Source organism: Hylobates moloch, unplaced genomic scaffold (genome assembly GCF_009828535.3).
Source record: "Hylobates moloch isolate HMO894 unplaced genomic scaffold, HMol_V3 SCAFFOLD_5, whole genome shotgun sequence".
Lineage (NCBI taxonomy): Eukaryota > Metazoa > Chordata > Mammalia > Primates > Hylobatidae > Hylobates > Hylobates moloch.
Genome location: NW_026652280.1, coordinates 122,619,266 through 122,647,002, shown reverse-complemented (window position 1 = coordinate 122,647,002; position 27,737 = coordinate 122,619,266).

The following is a 27,737-nucleotide window of genomic DNA, read 5'->3' as shown; positions in this document are numbered from 1 at the left end:
TATTATATATTGTGCACTTCAAAATTTAAGAAGGTAGATCTCAAGTTAAGTGTTCTCACCACAGAAGATAAAACAAACAAACAAAAAGGTACAAGGAAGTTTGGGAGGTGTTGGATATGTCTTTTACCTCAATTGTAATGACAGTGCCATTGATATTTATATATGTCCAAATTTAGCAAATTTCATATATTAAATGCACGCAGTTCTTCGTAAGTCAATTATACCTCAATTCAGTGGCTACGAATAAATAATAGATAAAAAAGAAAGTGGAGCATGGTTTCAATCAAAATATTAATACCGACAGTTTCCCAAAGCAACAACGGTATTACACATCTTACTGTTTCTCTTCCTTCATCATCATCTATAAATTTCATATCCCAAAGCTGATTGTTGATTCAGCTCACAAATCATTTCCTAGAAGACCCTGACCATACCATATGCATATTACGGGAAAAAAAATTAATATATACTGGTGCCTTCTGCTGGTATTTACTATGCTAGGTATTTTATATACATTTTCCTGTAGAAACTTTACAACCTTCTAGCCATCCTATGAAGTTGTTTGTATCTATTCTTTGTTTACAATGAGTCAATAGAGTCACTGGTGACTAGTCCATGATTTTGTTTAGTAACTGATCTAAATCATAAAAATATGTCTGTTTAATTTCAGAGGTATGCTCTTTATATTGCTCTCAGTGCTGAGCACATACTAAGATGACGGAGACCTTGTACACATATGTCCAAAACAAGCCTTTTCTTTTTCAGTTAATCTGTGCATTATGTAGAGTAAATGAGTGAATAAATTAATGGCAATTCTGTACATAATGAGAATTTTTTTTTATTTTTCAATTGATCTTTTTTTTTTTTTTTGAGACAGAGTCTTGCTCTTTTCACCCAGGCTGGAGTGCAGTGGCGCAATCTCGGCTCACTGCAGGCTCCGCCCCCCGGGATTCACGCCATTCTCCTGCCTCAGCCTCCCGTGTAGCTGCGTTGTCAGCTCCTAATTATCATTGCATTTCCATGTTACTAACTACCAAGCTTTGGTTGTAAATGGTTCATGCTATCACTATTAGTTGTTTATTCTGCATAGTCTTTTTTGCATTTCAACAATTGAAAACCCTTTAATTTGGGGATAGTTTGACATCATTGTTTGAAATCCTGCTGTATCATTTAACTTGTGAAAACAGTGAAAGTATCTTTGACATCTTTTTTTGCTTTAATTGAATGGTTCAAAATATCATGGTACGATAAGTTTTACTATTTTACTGACCATTGTCTGAATAACTTACGTGTTATGCGTTATCTTAACTTTGATCAAAATAAGTTAATAGGTACTGAAAGCTAACAAAATTGGATGCAAACAAAGACCGTTTTTAAAGCTAAACATTCTTGCCAGAGAATGGAAAAACAAAGGGACTCTTATAAAAGATAGGTGCATCATTTCTTGAACATGCATCACAATCCTCAGTGTATACTTGGATGCCTTTACTATGGTGGCATATTTCATTTAATGAAAAAGAATTAAGGCCCATGGGCTTTGAGCTCACTGAGCTTACATTCAAGACAGAGAGATACACAGTAGACAGAGAAATTACACATTCATGTGTGTGTGCATGAGTATGTGTTCAGTTATATCTGTGATGATTATTGTGAAGTTAAATAAAAATAAGCTAGAGAGTCTCTGATAGTTAGTGATAATTCCTAATAGTCTTGCTACTCTTTAGATAGATGATCTAACTAATTTGTCATATCACAAATTGTTATAATTACTTTTCATAGAACCTTGAGGAAAGTTTGTTAGAAATGGCATTGTTACTAAGAGGCTATTGGTAAAAACATAAACATAAATTTCAACAACAGCAAAAACAAAGTCACTAATATTTTTTCAATAATTTTCTCTAGTTCTATAACTGCCTACAAACATAATAAAAGACATCTTAGCAATACAAATGGGTGTTTCAGCTTGCTAAACTAGCATATGAATTCCACCTCTGCAGCTGAAAGATGGAAGAATAATCTGTTATGAAAGCTAAAATTCATTCATTAGCTTTTCAGATTTATGCCTAGATAATTGTGGAAAATAATTTTAATAACACAAAATTAGAGGTTCATTTTTTGAATTTATTTAAGGACTGAATATATTAAAAAATCACCATTGATTTTCCTTTCCAAGAAATTGAACACTCTAAAAGTCATATCTATTATTCTTATCATTTTGAGGGCTATCACTGATTGGATCTAATTCAACATTCTTTGTTTGTTTGTTTGTTTGTTTGCTATGGTGTCAGGCACTGTGCTCATGGTAGCAACACATGACTCCTGTCCTTTTTGAGTTAAGTGGAAGACTATGTAAACTAATAATTATAACATGATGTGAAAAAACAACAATAGAAATGCCTGCAACCTGCTGCTTCCCTTCTCACCTGCCTCCCAAATCATATAAAATTTATTACAGAAGCAGAACTTTCTGATGATTATTTTTAGTGGCAAATTCATTAAAAATGGAATCTACATCCTAGAAAAATTATAGTCTTCTCAATTCTGTTAATCAATAACAGAAAACCTCCAAATCAATCATAACCAAGTCACACCCTTTCTATCCCTTATGAGCCTTTCAGTTCCTATGCTTATGAGGCAGCAGTGGCACAATTTCAATCCCCCACTGTGTTCCAGAATGTAACAAATACATAGAAAAGAGGAACAGTGTGTTAGTAGTTTTAAGTGTTGACAGTAGATCTGGGAAAAACTGGTACATCCACTTGTATAAAATCTGAAATGCATTATATTGTATTAACAGGTTAATATGAATGTGTATTATATTGAGCATGATGAAATCACCCAAAGGGGTTAATACTTTCATAACAATTCCAGGGACATAGTAGATGCTAATTACATTCTCCTGGAAGTAAATGTCATTTTTTTCTGCATTGATTTAACTGGATCTTGTCCTGATACCTTGCCTTCTAAAATGGTTGTATACACACACACACACACACACACACACACACACACACACACACAGACCCCATATACAAAGAGAGAGAGAGAGAGAGAAAAAAAACAGGAGAAATTGATTCATACAGAATCTTTGAACAGAATAAAATTATGTGGTTGAAGAAAATAAACTCCTACCTCATAATTTGTTTTCTATTGTTTAATAGGTCATGCTATTTTCTCCTATGGCAAAAATAAAATCTCCAGAGGAAATTTATATATAATAAAGGAATGTATATGTCTTATTCAAGAAGTCATTAAAACCTTTTACTAACATATCTAATTTTTTGTTCTGTGTCCTGAGTTTAAATACATTTTTTAACTCAAATAATGTTTGTTCAACAACTCTTTCTTTGATTCTTTCATGAAAATAAGATGTTTACTTATGGGACTGTACAGTGAGCAGATAACCAAAACTACAAAACAAAACTGAATAATAAATTGGCCTATGGAATTCAATAGAGCACTAGTTATTTTGACATGGATATAACTGCATAATAAAAGTAAAATGCCAGGGAGGCTTTGGAGAACAACTTCGTTATTGAACATAGGAGATAAAATTCAAGCTTAGTAGTTGAGAATTATTTTCAGAGCTGCAGGTAGCCACCAGGCAGCAATGTCAGTCATTTTTATTATGATTACACATTCCTTTAAAGATTTCCCTGAAACCCCATTAATTATTTCTATGACCAATATTTAATTCATTTTTATACTTAATACTATTTCGTATTTATTGATTTGATTTCACCTTAAAAATTGTATATATATATATATATACATATAAATACAAGATAATATAAATATTCATCTACACATATATGTCAGATTTCTGACTTCTATTTTGTTGGTTTTATATTCCTTCTTGGAGAACAGAAACTTAATCAGGGTTACCAGACATTTGGTGTTTTCATCAAAGGATGTTTATGTGCATTTTCTCGTTTGACAGAGATGAACTCTTATCTTCTTCATCCAGAGTTCCATGTACACTGCACAAAAGCAGTGAGAGGCTGAATGTTGTCATTGCTGTGTATCTCTGCCTTTGTATTTTGTCACTTTTATAATCATGTTATCAAATCAATACAATCTTATCAAAATGTATTGCTAGTATGATCATAGCTATAGATAAATTGGCACTGTGTACCACCAGATAGCAAGTGTTATTTATTCTTGAATAATGAAGATTATAGTATGTGTCTGTCTAATGTTCTTTTAAGTCTGCAGATTTGATGTGCTTATATAAAGGAATTAGTCAAGAAGTCTATGTTCTCCAAAGTTAAAAAGAAATATTTTATGCCCTGAATATATGAAGGCTGTTTCTTGGCTTCCCATAATTCATAATAAAACCTTGTTATACTTACTACTATAAATAAAAAGCAATTTATTTCCTTAAAGTCACTAGTTATGTTAACACTAAGTATAGCCTAAAATACATGGTTCACTATTAAATGGTTGTTTTCTAAGCCAAATCAATTTTTTGATGAAATATTTATTTTATAATAAGATTGTATACTGTTTCATTTTAGATAAGAGGTTAAAAAAACACAATCACAAGAAAAAAATCATACCTGTCCCTATAATTTTTCTAACTTTGATATTTTTCATTCTATATGTTATTGATATCTATAATGTATACATACAAAATTTTTCTCCCTTAAAAGCATCAAACTATACAAATGTTCTAAAAATTGCTTGTGTGATTAATAATATATACACTTTTATGTCAATAAATATTCTCTTACATTATTTTAAAAGCAAAAAAACATTCTCCAAAGACATGGGCTATATTAGTTTCTTCCTTCTGTGGTGTTTCTCTTTGCCTTTATTCCTTCCTTCCTCCTTCTTTTCTTCCTCCTGTTCACCTTCTTGCCTTCCTTTCTTTCTTTTTTTCTATTTTATTTATTTATGAAAACGTGAACATAATATAAAAATCAAAAGAAAAAAAGAGGAAAACTTAAAAACCTCTGTTTCACATGCCTTTTCCTTAGCCCTACCTGTGGTAACCACTCTTCCAACTTACTGCAAATCCTTTTAGAGATATTATTAGCATTTACATATATTTATGTATATTAAAGACAATTGCACTTATTTGGGTGGAATAGTATATGAGTTAACAGCATGGACTCTAGAACAAGACTGATGTCAATATCCCATTTTCAACAATGGGCAGATCATCTAGGCATAAAATATATGAGGAAATAATGGAATCAAATAGTACTTTAGACAAAATAGACCAAAAGTACAACTTTCCATCCAACAGCAGCAGAATACACATTCTTTTCTTGTGCACAGAGAACATTCTACAGGATCAAACACCTAGTATAGTACAAAACTAGTCTTAACAAATTAAAAAAAAAAACCCTGAAGTTATATCAACTGTTGTTTTCAAACACAATGGCATGAAACTGGAAATCAATAACAAGAGGATATCTGGAAACTGTACAAATATATGGAAAGTAAATCCTTGAAAAACCAATGGATCAATTTATAAATTAAAATTCCTTTTTAAATAATCTTCTAAAGAAATTGTAAATCGCAACATAACTTACAAACACCCACAGGATACAGTCAAAGCAGTAGTCAGAAGGAAATAAACACGTACATCAAAAAAGAAGAGAGATCTCAAAAAACCTAATGTTGCACCTTAATAGATTAAAAGAACAGGAACAAGATAAACAAAAAATAATATAAGGAAACAAATAATGAAGACCAAAGCAGAAATAAATCAAATGGAGCCCCTTTCCAAAAATAATAAGACAATAGCATTAGAATAAGACAAAAATGCCCAGTTTCACCATTTCTATTCAACATAGTACTGGAAGTTCTAGCCAGAGCAATCAGAAAAAAGAAAGAAAGAAATAACATCCACATTGGAAAAGAGGAAGCCAAACTGTTGCTGTTCATTCACGATATGACTGTATACCTAGAAAACCCTAAACTGATCCCAAAACTCCTAGACCTGAAAAATGAATTCAGTAAAGTCTCAGTATACAAATCAATGTACATATATAAACGAGTAGCACTGCTATACACCAAAAACAACAAGGCTGAGAATCAAATCAAGAACTCAATGATATTTACAACAGCTGCATAATATAAATAAGTAAATAATTTATAGACAAGCAAATGCTGAGAGACTTTGTCACCACCAGGCCTGCCCTAAAGGAGCTCCTGAAGGAAGCACTAAACATTGAAAGGAATAACCGGTACTAGCCACTGCAAAAACATGCCAAATTGCAAAGACAATCGAGGCTAGGAAGAAATTGCATCAACTAATGAGCAAAATAAACAGTTAACATGATAATGACAGGAACAAATTCATACATAAAAATATTAACCTTAAATGTAAATGGTCTAAATGCTCCAATTCAAAAGACACAGACTGGCAAATTGGATAAAGAGTCAAGACCCATCAGTGTGCTGTATTCAGGAAACCCATCTCATGCACAGAGACACACATAGGCTCAAAATAAAGGGATGAAGGAAGATCTACCAACCAAATGGAAAACAAAAAAAAGGCAGGAGTTGCAATCCTAGTCTCTGATAAAACAGACTTTAAACCAACAAAGATCAAAGAGACAAAGAAAGCCATTACATAATGGTAAAGGCATCAATTCAACAAGAAGAGCTAAGTATCCTAAATAAATATGCACCCAATACAGGAGCACCCAGATTCATAAAGCAAATCCTTAGAGACCTACAAAGAGACTTAGACTCTCACACAATAATAATGGAGACTTTAACACCCCACTGTCAACATTAGACAGATCAATGAGACAGAAAGTTAACAAGGATATCCAGGAACTGAACTCAGCTCTTCACCAAGCGGACCTAATAGACATCTACAGAACTCTCCACCCCAAATCAACAGAATATACATTATTTTCAGCACCACACCACACCTATTCCAAAATTGACCACATAGTTAGAAGTAAAGCACTCCTCAGCAAATGGGAAATGACAGAAATTATAACAAACTGTCTCTCAGACCACAGTAATCAAACTAGAACTCACGATTAAGAAACTGACTCAAAACCACTCAACTATATGGAAACTGAACAACCTGCTCCTGAATGACTACTGGGTATATAATGAAGTGAAGGCAGAAATAAAGATGTTCTTTGAAACCAATGAGAACAAAGACACAGCATACCAGAATCTCTGGGACACATTCAAAGCAGTGTGTAGAGGAAAATTTATAGCACTAAATGCCCACAAGAGAAAGCAGGAAAGATCCAAAATTGACACCCTAACATCACAATTAAAGGAACTAGAGAAGCAAGAGCAAACACATTCAAAAGCTAGCAGGAGGCAAGAAATAACCGAGATCAGAGCAGAACTGAAGGAAATAGAGACACAAAAAAACCTTCAAAAAATCAATGAATCCAGGAGCTGGTTTTTTGAAAAGATCAACAAAATCCATAGACTGCTAGCAAGACTAATAAAGAAGAAAAGAGAGAAGAATCAAATAGATGCAATAAAAAATGATAAAGGGGATATCACCACTGATCCCACAGAAATACAAACTACCAACAGAGAATACTACAAACACCTCTATGCAAATAAACTAGAAAATCTAGAAGAAATGGATAAATTCCTCAACACATACACCATCCTGAGACTAAATCAGGAAGAAGTTGAATCTCTAAATAGACCATAAGAGGCTCTGAAATTGAGGCAATAATTAATAGCTTACCAACCAAAAAAAGTCCAGGACCAGATGGATTCACAGCCGAATTCTACCAGAGGTACAAGGAGGAGCTGGTACCATTCCTTCTGAAACTATTCCAATCAACAGAAAAAGAGGGAATCCTCCCTAACTCATTTTATGAGGCCAGCATCATCCTGATACCAAAGCCTGGCAGAGACACAACAAAAAAAGAGAATTTCAGACCAATATCCCTGATGAACATTGATGCAAAAATCCTCAATAAAATACTGGCAAACAGAATCCAGCAGCACATCAAAAAGCTTATCCACCATGATCAAGTGGGCTTCATCCCTGGGATGCAAGGCTTGTTCAACTTACACAAATCAATAAACGTAATCCAGCATATAAACAGAACCAATGACAAAAACCACATGATTATCTCAATAGATGCAGAAAAGGCCTTTGAGAAAATTCAACAACCCTTCATGCTAAAAACTCTCAATAAATTAGGTATTGATGGGATATATCTCAAAATAATAAGAGCTATCTCTGACAAACCTACAGCAACTATCATACTGAATGGGCAAAAACTGGAAGCATTCCCTGTGACAACTGGCATAAGACAGGGATGCCCTCTCTCACCACTCCTATTCAACATAGTGTTGGAAGTTCTGGCCAGGGCAATCAGGCAGGAGAAGGAAGTAAAGGGCATTCAGTTAGGAAAAGAGGAAGTTAAATTGTTCCTGTTTGCAGATGACATGACTGTATATCTAGAAAACTCCATCGTCTCAGTCCAAAATCTCCTTAAGCTGATAGGCAACTTCAGCAAAGTCTCAGGATACAAAATCAATGTGCAAAAATCACAAGGATTCTTATATACCAATAACAGACAAACAGAGAGTCAAATCATGAAAGAACTCCCATTCACAATTGCTTCAAAGAGAATAAAATATCTAGGAATCCAATTACAAGGGACGTGAAGACCTCTTCAAGGAGTACTACAAACCACTGCTCAATGAAATAAAAGAGGATACAAACAAATGGAAGAACATTCCATGCTGATGGGTAGGAAGAATCAATATCGTGAAAATGGCCATACTATCCAAGGTAATTTATAGATTCAATGCCATCCCCATCAAGCTACCAATGACTTTCTTCACAGAATTGGAAAAAACTACTTTAAAGTTCATATGGAACCAAAAAAGAGCCCACCTTGCCAAGTCAGTCCTATGCCAAAAGAACAAAGCTGGAGGCACCACGCTACCTGACTTCAAACTATACTACAAGGCTACAGTAACCAAAACATCATGGTACTGGTACCAAAACAGAGATATAGACCAATGGAACAGGTTAGAGCCCTCAGAAATAATGCCGCATGTCTACAACTGTCTGATCTTTGACAAACCTGACAAAAACAAGCAATGGGAAAAGGATTCCCTATTTAATAAATGGTGCTGGGAAAACTGGCTAGCCATATGTAGAAAGCTGAAACTGGATCCCTTCCTTACACCTTATACAAAACTTACTTCAAGATGGATTAAAGACTTACAGGTTAGACCTAAAACCATAAAAACCCTAGAAGAAAATCTAGGCAATATCATTCAGGACATAGGCATGGGCAAGGACTTCATGTCTAAAACACCAAAAGCAATGGCAACAAAAGCCAAAATTGACAAATAGGATCTAATTAAACTAAAGAGCTTCTTCACAGCAAAAGAAACTATCATCAGAGTGAACAGGCAACCTACAAAATGGGAGAAAATTTTTGCAACCTACTCATCTGACAAAGGGCTAATATCCAGAATCTACAATGAACTCAAATTTACAAGAAAAAAACAAACAACTCCATCAAAAAGTGGGTGAAGGACATGAACAGACACTTCTCAAAAGACGACATTTATGCAGCCAAAAAACACATGAAAAAATGCTCATCATCACTGGCCATCAGAGAAATGCAAATCAAAACCACAGTGAGATACCATCTCACACCAGTTAGAATGGCAATCATTAAAAAGTCAGGAAACAACAGGTGCTGGAGAGGATGTGGAGAAATAGGAACACTTTTACACTGTGGGTGGGACTGTAAACTAGTTCAACCATTGTGGAAGTCAGTGTGGCGATTCCTCAGGGATCTAGACCTAGAAATACCATTTGACCCAGCCATCCCATTACTGGGTATATACCCAAAGGACTATAAATCATGCTGCTATAAAGACACATGCATACGTATGCTTATTGAGGCACTATTCACAATAGCAAAGACTTGGAACCAACCCAAATGTCCAACAATGATAGACTGGATTAAGAAAATGTGGCACATATACACCATGGAATACTATGCAGCCATAAAAATTGATGAGTTCATGTCCTTTGTAGGGACATGGATGAAACTGGAAACCATCATTCTCAGTAAACTATCGCAAGGACAAAAACCCAAACATCGCATGTTCTCACTCATAGGTGGGAACTGAACAATGAGAACACATGGACACAGGAAGGGGAACATCACACTCCGGGGACTGTTGTGGGGTGGGGAGGGACGGCATTAGGAGATATATCTAATGCTAAATGACGAGTTAACGGGTGCAGCACACCAACATGGCACATGGATACATATGTAACAAAGCTGCACATTGTGCACATGTACCCTAAAACTTACAGTATAATAATAATAATAAAATAATAATAATAATAATAATGAAACCTTAGGCCTTAAGGGAACATCAGCAGTAGTCTGGCTGTACTCCTCATGGCCTGGGGTGGTGGTAGCTATGAAATGAGGCTTCTCTGCCTTTGGAAAGGAGAGGGCAGAGTGGGAAAGACTGTGTCTTGTGGTTTGAGTGCCAGCTCAGCCACAATACAAGAGAACTCCAGGTAGATTCCAGGTAGATTTTTGATTCTGGCCCCTGACTTCCTGCTGGCACTTGAGGACCCACCCAGGGCCTAGGGTACCTCACAGCCCTAAAAGGAAAGACACAGACCTGGCTGATTTTGCCACCTGCTGATCGGAGAGCCTCAGGCCATTGAGTGAGCATAGGCAGTCATCAGGAACTGGTTACAACAGGCCTTGGGAGAGACCCAGCACTGTGCTGGCTTCTTGTCTGATCCAGTAAAACCATAGTAGTGGTGGCCACAGTGGTGCTTGTGTTACTCTATTTCCAGCTTTAGGTGGCTTAGAACAGAGAGGCAGACTCTGTATGTTTGGGATAATGTAAGAGAAAAGAAAAAGGATCTATGTGGTAATCCAGAAAGTTTTCCCAGATCTTGTCCAAGACCATCAAGGCAGTACCTCTATGAGTCTGCAAGAACCACAGCATTACTGGGCCTGTGGTGCCCCTAAAGTAGACACAGCTTAGAGGAAAACACCCAAGTCCTTTCAAATAGCTGAAAAGCCTTCCCAAGAAGGACAGCTGCAAATAAGTTGTGACAATAAAGACTACAATATATACATAAGCCTTCAATGCCAAGACACTGAAGAATATCTACTAGCATCAACGGCATCCAGGACAACATGATTTCACCAAAGGAAATGAATAAGGAACCAAAGACCACTCCTAGAGAAACAAAGATATGTGATCTTTCAGACAGAATTCAAAATAGATGTGTTGAAGAAATGCAAAGAAATTCAAGATAATACAGAGAAGAAATTCAGAAATCCATCAAATAAATTTAACAGAGAGATCAAAATAATTTTAAAAAATCAAACAAAAATTCCAAAGCTGAAAAATGTAATTGGCATACTGAAGAATGCATCAGCATCCTTCAATAGCAGAATGGATTAAGCAGAAGAAAGATTAGTGAGCTTGAAGGCAATCTATTTAAAAATACACAGTCAGAGGAGACAAAAACAAAGCAAAACAATGAAGCATGCCTACAGGATCTATAAAATAGCCTTAAAAGGACAAATTTAAGAGTTACTGGCCTTAAAGGGAAGGCAAAGAAAGAGATAGGGATAGACATTTAGTTAAAAGGGATAATACCAGAAAACTTCCCAAACCTGGAGAAAGAAGTCAATATTCAAGTACAAGAAGGTTATAAAACACCAATTAGATTTAACTCAAAGAAGACTCCTCAAGACATTTAACAATCAAGCTCCCAAAGGTCAAGGATAAAGAAATAATTCTAGGAGCAACAAGAGAAAAGAAACAAATAACATACAATTGAGCTCAAATATGTCTGGCAACAGACTTTGTGTAGAAATTTTATAGCCGAGAGAGACATAATATAAAGTGCTGAAGAAAAAAAAAATTCACACTACAGTAGTATATCTGGTGAAAATATTCTTTAACCATACAGGAGAAATTGACTTCTCCTGACAAACAAAAGCTGAGGAATTTAATCAATACCAGAACTGTCCTACATTAAATGCTAAAGGGAGTACTTCAATTAGAAAGAAAAGGACATTACTAAGCAGTAAGTAATCACCTGAAGGTATAAAACTCACTGGTAATAGTAAGTACACAGCAAAACACAGAATATTATAACACCATAACTGTGGTGTGTAAACTACTCTTATCCTCAGTAGAAAGACTAAATGATGAACCAATCAGAAATAATTATTACCACAATTTTTCAAGACTTAGTACAATAATATATGAATAAAAACAACAAAAAGATAAAAAGTGGAGAAATAAGGTTAAAAAAGATTTTATTAGTATTTTTTTGCTTGTTGGATTATGCAAATGCTGTTAGTTGTTATCAGGTTAAAATAATAGGTTATAAGATAGTATATGGAGGTCTCATGGAAACCTCAAACCAAAATATTAATAATAATAATAATAGTAATAATACAATGGATACACAAAAAAATACAAAGTGAGAAACCAAATCATATCACCAGAGAAAATTACCTTCACTAAAAGGAAAATAGGAAGAAAAGAAAGAGACAAGACCATAAAGCAACAACTAAACAAATAACAAAATGGCAGGAGCAAGTCCTTACTTATCAATAATAACATTGAATGTAAATGGACTAAACTCTCCAATCAAAAGATATAGACTGGCTGAATGAATGAAATAACAAGACCAATTGACCTCTTGCCTACAAGAAACTCACTTCACCTATAAAGACACACATAGACTGAATATGAAGTTATGGAAAAAGGTATTTCATGCCAATGGAAACCAAAAGAGAGCAAGAGTTACTATACTTATATCAGACAAAATAGATTTTAAGATGTAAACCATAAGAAGAGACAAAGTCACTATATAATGATAAAAGGGCTAATTTAGCAAGAAGATATAACAATTTTAGATATATATGCATCCAACAGTGGAGCACAGAGAGCTATAAAGCAAATATTATTAGAGCTAAAGAGAGAGATAGGCTCCAATAAAATAACAGCTGGAAACTTCAACACTGCACTTTCAGCACTGGACAGATCTTTCAGACAAAAATCAGCAAAGAAACATCAGCCTTAATCTTCACTATAGAGCAAATAAACCTAGTAGATATTTACAGAACATTTCATCCAACAGCTGCAGAATACACATTATTCTCCTCAGCACATGGATTATTCTCAAGGATAAACCATATGTTGGATCACATCAGTTTTTTTTTTTTTTTGAAGTGCCTACATCAAAAAATAAGAAAAACTTCAAATAATCTAAGAATGCATCTTAAGTAACTATAAAAGCAAGAGCAAACCAACCCCAAAATTAATAGAAAAAAATATAGCTCAGAGGAGAGACAAATGACATTGAAACAAATAAAGCAATACAAAAGATCAATGAAACAAAAAGTTTTTTTAAGTCAACAGAAGTAACAAACCTTTAGTCAGACTAATTAAGAAAAAAAATTAAGAAAGAGAAAAAGAGGGAAGACTCAAATAAATAAAATCAGAGACAAAAAAGAGACATTACAACTCATACTGCAGAAATCCAAAGGATCATTATTTGCAACTATGAGCAACTGTCTGCCAATAAATTGGGAAATATATAAGAAATGAATAAATCTCTAGACCCATACAACTAACAAAGATTGTACCATAAATAAATCCAAAAACTGAATAGACTACTAACAAATAATGAGATTGTATTTGGTAGTACAACAGGGTGATTACAGTCAAAAATAATTTAAATCTACATTTTTAAATTATTGAAAGGATATAATTGGATTGTTTGAAAACAAAGAATAAATGCTTGACGTGATGGGTACCTCTTTTACCCTGATTTAATTATTATGCATGGCATACCTGTATCAAAATATTTCATGTAATTCATAAATACATCTACTATGAACCCACAAAAATTAAAAATAAATAATTAAAAATAAAAATAGGATCACTATATGATCCAGCAATCTCATTGCTGGATATATATTTGAAGGAAATTAAATCAGTATGTCAAGGATATCTGTATTCTCATATTTATTGCGACACTAATCACAATAGCCAAAATATGGTACCAACCAAAGTGCCCATTAATGCATAAATGGATAAACAAAAGGTTTTATACGTTGTGACACTATTCAGCCATTGAAAATAATTAGATACTGTCCTTTGTGACAACATGGATGAACCTGTAGTACATTATATAAGTATGATATGTCAAACACAGAAGGACAAATGCCACATAATCTCACCCAAATGTAAAATCTAAAAAAGTTAATCTCATAGAAGTCAAGAGTAGAATGGTGATTACCAGAGGCTGGGGAGGGTAGAAGAGAGGGGAGAGGCGAGAGGCTGGTTATCAGGTACAAAGTTAGGATATATTAATTCTATTGTACAGTAGAGTGAGTATAGTTAACGATAATGTATTTCACATTTCAAAATAGCTAGAAGCAAGGATTTTGAATGTTCTCACCACAAAGACATAAATGTTTGAGATGTTGAATTTGCTCATTACGCTGATTTGATCATTATGCAATGTATACATGTGTCAAAACATCACATTATACCCCATAAATTTGTGCAATTATTATGTGTCAATTAAAAACAAAATGAAACTTTTAAAAACACAGATATATAGGAGAAAGATAGAATTTTCTCTGACAGTCAATGTATAAATATATTTTTTATTTTCTAAGTTTTGTGACCTTTTGTATTTATCAGCATTGTAATTTGTAAATTTTTAACTCATTCTAATAGAGTACTCACTGTTTAATCTAATTATGTACTTATAATTTTATATTATTGTTCTTCAAGAGAGCACCTTAAGGTACATAATTTTTTGATTTATAATTATTGACCTATACCTGTCTGTAATAATGTAATATAATATGTTATAAGCCCCAGCACATGAATCCACATTTTTAACTTCTTCGTATAATTCACATTGACTTATATGTAGGAGAACTTCAGTCTTTCAGAGGAACAGAGCAGAAAAAGCATCTGGAAATCTGAATGCCTATCAAAGCTATTTTCTCACATTCTTCTTTTTTTTTTTTTTTCTAAGAAGCCTGATTATCCTGGTCACTACATCTTTCTGACTGTACTAACAAAGTTAATTTTCTTCCTTGTTTTAGCTTAATACCATGTACCTACAGAAGGAAGGTATGGAATCTAAGTAGCTAAATAACAGGCAAATCTTGACATGTAAACTAGGAAGAGCTCCAGAGGAAAATTTACTTTCTAAAAGTAAATATTTATGTTAAGATTGCAAACAGTCTAAAATTTGTAGGATTCACTAAAATATGTTTGTTTTTTGAGCAGGAACTTGGTATCAGAAACAATGAAACTTTATGAAAATATTAACTCTGTAGCACACCCTGGCTTCCTTAATCTATTGAACCAGAATGGTTAAGGGTCCCCTCACTTTTTTTTAAAGTTCTCAAAATGAGACATGTACAACCTCTTCCAATGTGTATTCTGTAAAAGCTAACCTAGTAGTACCCTGTCTATACGATGTGTTACTGAACCTCTGAATTAACCCCCTAGTTGGTGAGCTATGTCCTATAATCTTTATTAGTCATTATTGTAAGTATAAGACTCTTGCTTGACCCAACGACTATTTGCTTTAAACTTTCTCTTCTCAATTTTTTTTAATATTTATTAAGAAACTGGTACTAAATACTGTGCAAGAAAATTTAATCATATTTTTCTTGAGCCCTTATTCCAATTCTGTTGTGGAATGAAGTGTCTCCCCAAAAAGAATATATTGAATTTCTAACCCACAGTATCTCAGAACATGTTCTTATTTGAAAATACAGTCATTGCAGATGTAATTGCAGGTATGACTCAGACCACCATGATAAAGCAAATAACACAACAAAGCAAGCAACACCAGTTTCTAGGTTTCCCAGTACATATAAAAGTTGCTTTTATACTATGTCTTAGTCTTTTAATTGTGCAGTAACATGTCTAAAAATGTACATAGATTAATAAAAAATTACGTTATTGCTATAATGCTAGCTGTCATCAGGGCCCTCGGTGAGTTGTAATCTTTATTGCTTGTGGAGGTCTTGTCTCAAATGTACATAGCTGCTGACTGATCAGTATGGTGGTAGCTATAGGCTGGTGTGGTTGTGGCAATTTCTTAAAATAAGACAACAATAAACTTTGTCACATTGATTGACATCAATCCTTTCCAATTCTGATACTGCTTTATCAGCTAAGTTCATGGGATGTTCTAAATCATTTGTTATTTAACAGTATTTACAACATCATTACCAGTAGTAGTTTTCATCTCAAGAAACCAGTTTATTTGTTCATCCACAACAAGCAAGTCCTCATTAATTCAAGATTTACCATGAGATTATAGCAATTCAGTTATATCTTTAGGTTCCGATTCTAGTTCTCTTGCTATTTCCGCCATATTTGCAGTAACTTTCTTCACTGAAGTTTTTCACCTTACAAAATCATCTATGACAGTTGAAATGAACATGTTCTAAGCTCCTATTAATTTTGATATTTTGACATCCTCTCATGAATCATGAATGTTTTAATGGAATCTAGAATGGTGAATGCTGTCTAAAGAGTTTTATATTTACTTTACCTAGATCCACCAGAGGAATCGCTATTTATGGCATTACAACTTTACAAAATGTGTTTCTTAAATAAGATTTGAAAGTTAAAATTACTTTTCATCCATGATCTACAAAATAAATATTGTGATAGCAAGAACAAAACATTCATCTTCATGTACATCTCCATCAGAACTCTTGGGCGATGAGGTGTATTGTTAATGAACAGTAATATTTTGGAGGGAGATTTTTTTTTTTTGCTTAGGAGTAAATGTCAACAATAGGCTTTGATAAGGTTTGGCTCTGTGTCCCCATCCAAATATCACCTTCAATTGTAATAATCTTCACGTGTCAAGAGGGGAATCTCACGGGAGGTGATTAGATCACGGGGATGGTCCACCATGCTTTTCTCATGTTAGTGAGGGAGTTTTCAGGAGTCTGATGGTTTTATAAGGGGCTTCCCCCACTCTTCCCTCAGCAATCATTCTCTCACAGAGAACCCCTCTGCTTCTCTGTGAAGAAGTGCCTTCCACTCCAATTGTAAGTTTCCTGAGGCCTCCCTAGCAGGCAAAACTGTGAGTAAATTAAACCTCTTTTCTTTATAAATTAGCCAGTCTCAGGTATTTCTTCATAGCAGTGTGAGAGCAGACTGATACAGGTTTAAAACTCATTGAACATTGCTGTAAATAGATGCACTACCATCCAGGCTGTGCTTAATTTACAGATCACAAGCAGAGTAAATTTCATATAATTACTAAGGTCCTTAGGATTTTTGGAATGTTGAATGAGCATTGGCTTCAACTTAAAGTCATCAGCTTCACTAGCTCCTAAAAAGGTAGTCAGCCTGTCTTCAAAAGCCAAACATCGACTTTCCGCCTTAGCTATGAAAGTTCTAGATGACAACTGCCAATAACAGAACGTTTTATCTACAGGAAAATCTCTTGTTTAGTGTAGCCACTCTTATCAATGATCTTAGGTAAATCTTCTAGATAACATGCTAAAGTGACTGCTTCACGACTTGCTGCTTCATTTTGCAATTTTATGTTACGGAGACAGCTTCTTCCTTAAACATCATGAACCAACCTTTGCTTGCTTGAAACTTTTCTTCTGCAGCTTCCTCATCCCTCTCAGCTTTCAAAAAATTGAAGAGATTTAGGGATTTGCTCTGGATTATGCTTTGACTTAAAGAAATGTTGCATCTGGCTTGTTCTTCTACCCAGACCACTCAAACTTTCTCTATATTCGTAATAAGGCTTTTTGCTTTTTTTTTTTTTTTTTCAATTGTGTGTTCTGGAGTAGTACCTTATATTCCCTTCAAAAACTTTCTCTTTTCATTTACAACTTATCCAACTGGTGCAAAAGGTCCAGCTTTTAACCTGTCTAAGCTCGTGACCTGACTTCTTCAATAAGCTTAATCATTTCTAGCTTATGATTTAAAGTGAGTTCCTGGGATGCATCCTTTCACTTGAATACTTACAGGCCAATATGGGGTTATTAACTGGCTTAATTTCATTATCGTGTGTCTCAGGGAATAGGGAGGCCTGAGGATAGGAAGAGAAGCAGGGGAATGGTTGGTTAGTGGATCAGTTAGAACACATATTTATCAATTAAGTTTCCTGTGTTACATGGGCATAATTTGTGTTGCCCCAAAACAATTATAACAGTACCATAAAATATCATTGATTACATATTACCAAAATAGGTTTAATAATAAAAATATTTGAGATATTGTGAGAATTATGAAAATGTAACACAGAGACATGAAGTGAGCACATGCTGTTAAAAAAAAAGTCACTGATAGATTGGCTGGATATAGGATTGCACAAACTTTCAATTTTTAAAAAGTGCAGTATCTGGGCTGGGAGCCGTGTCTCACCCCTGTAATCCCAGCCCTTTGGGAGACCAAGGAGGGTGGATCACAAGGTCAGGAGATCGAGACCATCCTGGCTAATGTGGTGAAACCCCTTCTCTACTAAAAATACAAAAAATTAGCCAGGCATGGTGGCACGTGCCTGTAGTCCCAGCTACTCAGGAGGCTGAAGCAGGAAAATAGCTTGAACCTGGGAGACAGAGGTTGCAGTGAGCCGAGATCGCGCCACTGCACTCCAGCCTGGTGACAGAGCAAGATTCAGTCTAAAAAAAAAAAAAAAAAAAAGTGCAATATCTAGGAATCAAAACAAAGTAAAGCAAACTAAAAGAAAGGTATGCCTGTAGTTAAAATGAGGTAATTCTTGAATAGAGTGGGCTCATATTCCAGTGTGACTGGTGTGCTTATCAAAAGAGAAGAGACACAGAGACAGAGATACAGGGAGAATGACATCTGCAACAGAGGCAGAGTCCAAATTAAAGCAGAAGCATTGCTGGCAAGCTTATAAAAGCTAGGAGAGAGGTAAGAAATGATTCTTTCATACAGGTTTCAGAAATAGTATGGCACTGCTTACACCTTGTTCTTGAACTTCTGGCCTCAACTGCTGTGAGATGATAAATGTTTGTTGTTTTAAGCCACCCTGTTTTTGGTACTTTGTTGCAGCACACCTAGAAAACTAATATAAATTTTGTGAGAAAGATTGTCATTTCTATCAGGGGCTCAGAAAGGTTAAATAAATTATCCAAGTTTACCATATTGATGGTAAGTAATATTGTCTGTGTCAAACCTGGTGTTTTTTCACTGTGAGTTATTTCTTGTTGTTTTAAAAATCACATAAAAGTTACGTATAACTCATGAAATCTACTATGATAAAATATGATAAAAACAAATATTTCTTTTTTTAAAATTATTATTATACTTTAGGTTTTAGGGTACATGTGCACAATGTGCAGGTTTGTTACATATGTATCCATGTGCCATGTTGGTGTGCTGCACCCATTAACTCGTCATTTAGCATTAGATATATCTCCTAATGCTGTCCCTCCCCCCTCCCCCAACCCCACAACAGTCCCCTGAGTGTGATGTTCCCCTTCCTGTGTCCATGAGTTCTCATTGTTCAATTCCCACCTATGAGTGAGAACATGCGGTGTTTGGTTTTTTGTCCTTGCGATAGTTTACTGAGAATGATGTTTTCCAGTTTCATCCATGTCCCTACAAAGGACATGAACTCATCATTTTTTATGGCTGCATAGTATTCCATGGTGTATATGTGCCACATTTTCTTAATCCAGTCTATCGTTGTTGGACATTTGGGTTGGTTCCAAGTCTTTGCTATTGTGAATAGTGCCGCAATAAACATACATGTGCATGTGTCTTTATAGCAACATTATTTATAGTCCTGTGGGTAAATACCCAGTAATGGGATGGCTGGGTCAAATAAAAACAAATATTTCATAACGTCTTTGAGTGGAATCTAGTGTGCATTCTTCTCTCAAGAATAAATAGCAGTAGAGTGTTTCTTTTTCTATGAGTAAAAGAGAAAGTACTGATATTCTCTGGTGTCTCTAATTGGATGCCATATGTTGAACTCTGTCAACCCTTTTCATCCTTCTGCCCTCTGTGACACCCCTTGAAATCAATAAGAATGCTAAAATTAAATCAGACTATATGTGTTGAGAGAATCATAAAACCTGTATAATCCAGATACTCTGGTTAATGACTGAACACATGAAAAGAACTGTATAATTCTATTTACAAAAATCAACATTTGTCTTCATTTGTAGAAGCAACCTTTAATGTCTTTTCTGTTAACATCAGTTTTGAGGAAATGTTTTATATCCATCATTATTAGAAACGTTTTTCAGTTGCAGTTTGGAATAGAAATGAAAGCACTCATAGAATTGTTTTGCTATGTATGAATGCAGATACAAAATGATATTTAGAGAGAAAAAATGGAAGTATATAGTTTAGCAAAATAAACTTTTGAGAACATTTTATTTCAGTTGGCTTATGCAATGAAATATATTTATACAAAAGAGACCCTTAAAATGAGACTACTTTGGAGTTTCAATTACTATAAGCTAATGTCAAAAATGTTATAATAAAATTCTCACCTACAAAAGGTGTGAGATACAATCAGTGACACAATCAGTGACAATGTGAGATTTTATTTTAATTTAATCTTTAGTGTATTTGATGGAGTAAATTGAACACACAATTTAGCAGTATTGGTAATCTACATATTCTGGACCTTCCAATTGAATATTGAGTTTCCTAAAATAACCTAAATATATTTAAGTTCTGGACCACATATCATCTCCTGAAAGAAAATGAAATCCCATGGCTAATATAATCATCAAAAGAAAATTTGTGCTACAATTGCATCATTTTAATTTCATTTCCTGCTATGTCTCTTAAGACTTCTTGGTGAAAGTTTTGCATCTTTTAAAATGAATCTATTCAATTTTCAATATATTCTAAAATGAAAAATGCCAAGTGATTAGACAAAACACAAACTAAGTCTGCAAGTTCATGTGGAAAGTTCAGCTAACTGAGTGAGATTTTTATAGGTCGACTGGCTTAGCAATATGCAAGTGTGAATATTTCTAAAGTTAAATTTTGAGGCTTAGCTTCCTGCCCTATTATTGGCTAGGAGAATGATAATACATTAAAACTAGTCCAGTTAATGTTAAAGTTAGAGAACAAATTTAATGAATATGCCCCCTCTTTGCAGAAAGGAAAAAAATGTAGCAATTAAAAGTGATAATCTCATGGAATATGTAGATCTGCTTCATAGTATATTGCCTAATGAAACAAAGAGATAATTTTCCCTTGTGGTTTTTGAATACATACATACATACATACTTGCACATATGACTATTTTCATTTCTTTTGTTTTATTTTCCATTTGCTTAGTTTCTTCTAAGTACTTATGATTAATTCATGCCAAAATTCTGCCAGAAAATTACATTCAATATGTTAACAAATACTCAAATTACCAACCAATTATAAATAGCGGTTCTCAATAGATCTGATGTAGAAGTGATTCTCTTCTTACTATCAAATCAGGGTTTCTTTTTTCCTTTCTTTTTCCCCCCACTTTCTCTCTTTCCTGCACTGATTTCCCTATTTTCTGGATGCTGTTTTTGTTTAAATTTTTTTTGATGAAATATTTCCAGTAGTTTCTGAGAAACTATGAGCAAGAAGTGAGTTTTTTGGAGACCACACATGTCTGAAAATATTCTTACTTCAATATTACATTGATAAAGTGGGCAGATATAGAATTCAATGCAGAAAAAAAGAAGACTTAAAAATTAAAAAATGCTTTCTAGCTTCCAGTTTAGCTTTGTAGATTAAAAATTACTTTCATTTTTAAAATATTTTAAGAATGTCATAATTTGTATATGTTTGAAAACAAAATATTATCAAATTCACATTTTTATTTCATCCAATATTCTAAACACTCTATGGTTAATAAAGTTTTGAGAAATCTTCTGTGTTATATTTTGTTGATTTTTTCCCCATCCATATTATTATTCCAAGCTTTCTGGAATTTCTAGTTTGGATATTAACCTCCCTGAACTATATCTCAAATTTTAAAAATTTATCTCTGATAATTTTTGTAATTCATTTATTTTTTTTCGTGCTCAGCTTACTGTGAGAATATTCTCAAATTTATATTCTAACTTTATGATTGGATTACTTCATATGCAAAGGCAGATACACCTAGACACAAGAATTTTTGTTCTCTTCATGTGACTTTTATATTGCATTCTGTTCTTATTTCATGGATATAATATCTTTTCTTATTACATATATACTCTTTCATTATGTATTTGAGGCTTTACTATGCTCTTTTTTCTCTGATTTTCTGATTTATAACTGCTTTTGTTTAAAATTTTGATTTATAACTCTACTTCTGTTTTATCAGAGGTTTCATAAAAATTCCATCTGTAGACATTTAAAGCAATAAAACCTGTCTGAAATATCAATATAAGCATGCTCAAACTTTGAATGTTGGATTTTATAGTAAGAAGAGCTCATTTGTTTGATTAGTAGAGCTGGAAATTTCAGTGTCTGTTGATTTATGTTTTTGTATTTGCCATTATACCCACAGAGATATTTTAGCATTTTTCAATAGAGAAGATTCAAGTATTTTTACAGTATTAAAGACAGATAAAGAGAAAAATTGGTGCTTAAATTTTATTTTAATTCAAAATTTACTTTAATTATTTTTTGCGTGTTATTGTGGCTCCCCATAGAAGTTTAGAGTCATTTTGGTTCAAATACTTTAACAATCATCTGCGAGGTTACTCTTTAAGTACTTACTGAACGTACTGTGGTGCACATCCTTACTTTTTGACACTGAAGGATGGCCCAAACTTATCTTGTGTACTTCCTGAACCCATCCTATAATTATATTTAGTGAACTCTGGTTCTTTTCATTGGATAATGGAAACTAAGAACCAGATCCTTGTTGGGTTACCATGGTGTCATCATTTCTAAGGTCCTCTAAGCCCAGACAAAACAAGGCATAGATACATACACAAATACAGTTGTATATACTAATATGGGTGCATACGCATTTCTGTAAATATTTTCTTCTGTTACCAATTTTTCTATAACAGATTAAGCACAAATTCATACTAGTGTCTCTGACTCTAATCCACTATTATGTGAATTATTCTGCCCATCTTCTCGTTTATCTGTAACTTCCAACTCACACAGTGAGAAATCTGACTTCTATCATTTGCCATCCATTTGCCTAATTGTTCAATTCCAGTATACATATAAGAGTATTCAAACTTTTTATCCAACCCCTGTGGTAAACTATTTTATTAACCAGAGCACAGTAGTTATGTACAACTCTTTGCCTTTAGTATTACAAACTCTATTAGAGTTACTATTCCCTCAACCTTCTTCAGTAAGTTTGTTTCATACTTTTTTTTTTCCTTTGAGATGAAGTCTCACTCTGTTGCCCAGGCTGGAGTGCAATAGCGTGATGTCGGCTCACTGCAACCTCCGCCTCCGAGGTTCAAGGAATTCTGCTGCCTCAGCCTCCCAAGTTGCTGGGATTATAGTCGCCTGCCACCATGCCCAGCTAATTTTTGTATTTTTAGTAGAGACGGGGTTTCGCCATGTTGGCCAGGCTGGTCTCAGACTCCTGACTTCAGGTGATCTGCCCACCTCGGCCTTCCAAAGTGCTGGGATTACAGACTGCAGCCACCACGCCCAGCCAGTTTCATACATTTTGAACACGGTCACATTGTTTTGTCACATTCTTCATTCCACAATTGAATCATTACACCTCCTACATGATATTTTAAAAATTTGCATTCATTAAGGTTCATATTTTTGTTCCATATAATTCAATGGATTTTGACAAATGCAATGTCATGTATCCTGCTATAGTATGGATGTTTGTTTCCCTGAACCTCATGTTGAAATTTGATCTATGGTGTTGAAGGTGATGCCTAATGGAAGGTGTCCAGGTCATAGGGGCAGAGTCTTTATGAATAAATTAATCCCATCCCTGTGGTGATGGGGGCCTGAGTGAGTTCTTGCACTGTTAGTTTCTATGAGAGCTGATGGTTAAAAATAGTCTGCCCCCCCTCGCCCTTACATGCTTCCTCTGTCACCGTCTATTCTGTGCACATACTGGCTCCTCTTTGTTTTCTTCCATGAATGAAAGCAGCCTGAGGCTTTTACCAGAGGCCCAGGTTCAAGCTAGCAGCTCGGTGAGCCAAATATGTATTTTTTACTTTATAAATTACCCAGCCTAAGGTTAACCTTTAAATAGGAAAAAAAAAAAAAATTCCTTGTGCTTCACCTATCCAACCCTGCCTGCCCAACCCAAACCCCTGGCAACCACTGATAATTTTATACTCACTACTGTTTTGTTTTTCCAGAATTTTATATTACTGATATAATACAGTATGTAACCTTTCAGACTCCTTCCTTATACTTAGCAATACGCATTCAACAATATTCATGTTGTTTCCTTGTCTGGTAACTCAACCTTTTTAACGTATAATAACATTTAAGTGGACAGTTATACTGCAGTTCATTTATTAATTTGTTTATAGAAGGATATCTTGGTTGACTCCAGGTTTCAATAACATGAATAAAATTTCTATAAACATTTGAATTTTTGTGCTGACATTGTGTCCGGAATTGGTGGGTTCTTGGTCTTACTGACTTCCAGAATGAAGCCGCGGATCCTCGCGGTGAGTGGTACAGTTCCTAAAGATGGTGTGTCTGGAGTTTCTTGATTCTGGTGGGTTCGCGGTCTTGCTGACTTCTGGAGTGAAGCTGCAGACCTTCGCGCTGAGTGTTACAGCTCTTAAAGAAGGCATTCATTCTTTCCAGTGAGTTCATGTTCTTGCTGGCCTCAGGAATGAAATTGCAGACCTTCATGGTGAGTGGCTGAGTGTTACAGTTCATAAAGGTGGTGCGTCCAGAATTGTTCCTTCCTCCCATCCAGGGTTGTTCATCCTTCGCGGAGGGTTCTGGTCTTGCTCACCTGAGTTATTTTCCTTCGCAAACGGATCGTGGTCTTGCTGGCTTCAGGAGTGAAGCTGCAGTCCTTTGCCATGAGTGTTACAGCTCATAAAGACAGCACAGACCCAAACAGTGAGCAGCAGCAAGTTTTATTGCAAAGAGTGAATGAACAACACTTCCACCATGCCCAGCAGGTTACCACTGTTGGCTTGGGCAGCCTGCTTTTATTCCCTTATCTGACCCCACCCACATCCTGCTGATTGGTCCATTTTACAGAGAGCTGATTGGTCCATATTACACAGAGCTGATTGGTCCGTTTTACAGAGAGCTGATTGGTCCGTTTTGACAGGGTGCTGATTGGTGCATTTACAAACCTTTAGCTAGACACAGAGTGCTGATTAGTGTGTTTACAATCCTTTAGCTGGACTCAAAAGTTCTCCAAGTCCTCACTAGATTAGCTAGACACAGAGCACTGATTGGTGTGTTTACAAACCTTTAGCTAGACACAGAGTGCTGACTGGTGCGTTTACAATCCTTTAGCTAGACACAAAAGTTCTTGAAGTCCCCACCCATCCCAGAAGCCCAGTGGGCTTCACCTCTCACTGATACTTCCCGCCCGACTTTGCAGCACCTAGCCCAGGTACTCCAGCAGCCCAGAGGGAGCTCATCCCCCCATCAAGCCCAGCAGGCACCAGCTGGCCCTGCTGAGTGCGGGACCCATGGAGCCCACACCCACACAGAACCCCAGCTCCCACCCGTGCCTCTCCCTCCATACCTCCCCTGGAGCAGAGGGAGCTGGCTCCAGCCTCAGCCAACCCTAGAGAGGGGCCCCCACAGTGCAGCCAATGCAGAGGCAGAGGAGGCGCCAAGAGCTAGCGAGGGCTGCTAGCACGTTGTCATCTCTCAACATCAGCTTTCAAAATTGTTAAGTCAATATGCCAGGAGCATGATTGCTGGATAATATGGTAGATAACGTTTAGCTTTGCAAGAAACTGTAAAGCTGTTTCCAAAGTGGCTGTACAATTTTGCAACCCACCAGCAATGAACAAGTGTTGCTGTAGCCCCACATTCTCAGTAACATTTAGTATTGACAGTTTTTTTCATGTTTACTATTCTAACAGGTATGTAGGGTTTCATCTTGTTATTTTGATTTTCAATGCTCTAATTACGAGCAAACTAAAGCAACTTTTCTTATGCCTATTTTCCATCTTTATATTTTTTAGTAAGGAATCAATTTGTGTATTTGTCAATTTAAAAAATTTATTGTTTTTCTTCTTATTGTTGAATTTTAAAAGTTATTTTTATATGTTGAATCCACATTTTTCATCACATATGTGTTTTGCAAATATATTCTCCCAATCTGTGGTATATCTATTTATTCTCAACAGTGTATTTCATGGAGGAGAAGTTTTCAATCTTAATAAAGTACAACTTATCAATTTTTTGTGTGTCATGCTTTGAATGTAATCTTAAGATCCACTGCCAAACTCGAGATCTTATAGCTTTTCTCCTATCTTTTCTTCTATAATTTTTATAGATTTGAATTTTACATTTAAATTTATTATCCATTTTGTATTAATTTTAGCAATAGCTGTAAGGTCAGTTTTTAATTTCTTTTTCCATAACCACTTCTTGAAAAGACAATTATTTCTCCATTGATCCTTTCTGCGTTTTTGTCTAAAAGCAGTTGACCATATGTGTGTGGGTCTATTTCTGGGCTTTTTTGTTCCAGTGATATACTTGTCTGTTCTTAGGCCAGTACATCACTATTTCAACTACTGTAGTTTTATCATTAAGTCTGGGCATCAGGTAATGCCTATCCTTCAGTTTTGTTAATCAGCATTTTGCTGGCAATACTGGGTCATTTATCTTTCTACATAAACTTTAGAATCAGATCATTGATAGCCACAAAATAGGTTGCTAGTGTTTTGATTAGATTTTATTGAATCTATAAGTCAAGTTGTAATGAATTCATATCTTAGCAATTAAGCTTTCCATTCAATGACCATAAATAGCTAATTATTTCTTAGGTCTTTGATATATTTCTTCAGTTTTATAGTTTACTTATACATTCTGTACACATTTTATTAAACTTATAATTAAGCATTGTATTTTTTGGTGCTATTGAAAATGATTGTGTGCTTTAATTTTAAATTATAATTTTTCATTACTGTTACATAGGAAACCAATTAACTTTTTAATATAACTCTTGTAATATAAGTTAACATCTATGTGCTACTTTGTATGCATCCCATGGCATCTGATTTAGGCAAAATGATTTGGGGTGTGATTCTTTGTACTTCACTGTGTCTCCATTTGGGGGTTACAGTTTACTCTGTGACGTCAATTTTCTGAAGGATTCAACAAAAATAATTGTTTTTCAGTGTCAGCATTTTTTTTTGGTCATGGCAGAAGTGAGAGTTTCAAGATTGGTATATGTTGATCTCCCTCTCAAGTTTTCTTATTACTTGTAATCTACACAAATCAATATCTAGTTTCTTTATAAATTTGGTTCATGTATAGTTTAATATTGTTGACAATCTCTGTATTATAATTGATGTGTTGAGTCCCTCCACATTTAAAGTAATGTTTAAGATAGTTGAATTAATGCTTATTTTTTATAAATGTTTTCTATTTGTTACATTTGTCATTTACTTGTTTATTTCCCCTACTTTTCTACCTTTTCTGATTTTCATTGAGCATTTTATATGATTAAATTTATTTATATCCTAGGATCTCCATTAGACTTATTTTAAATATTTAGAGTTTGTAACATACAAATGATATAAGTACACCTTCAAATAACACTATATTACTTTATGGAT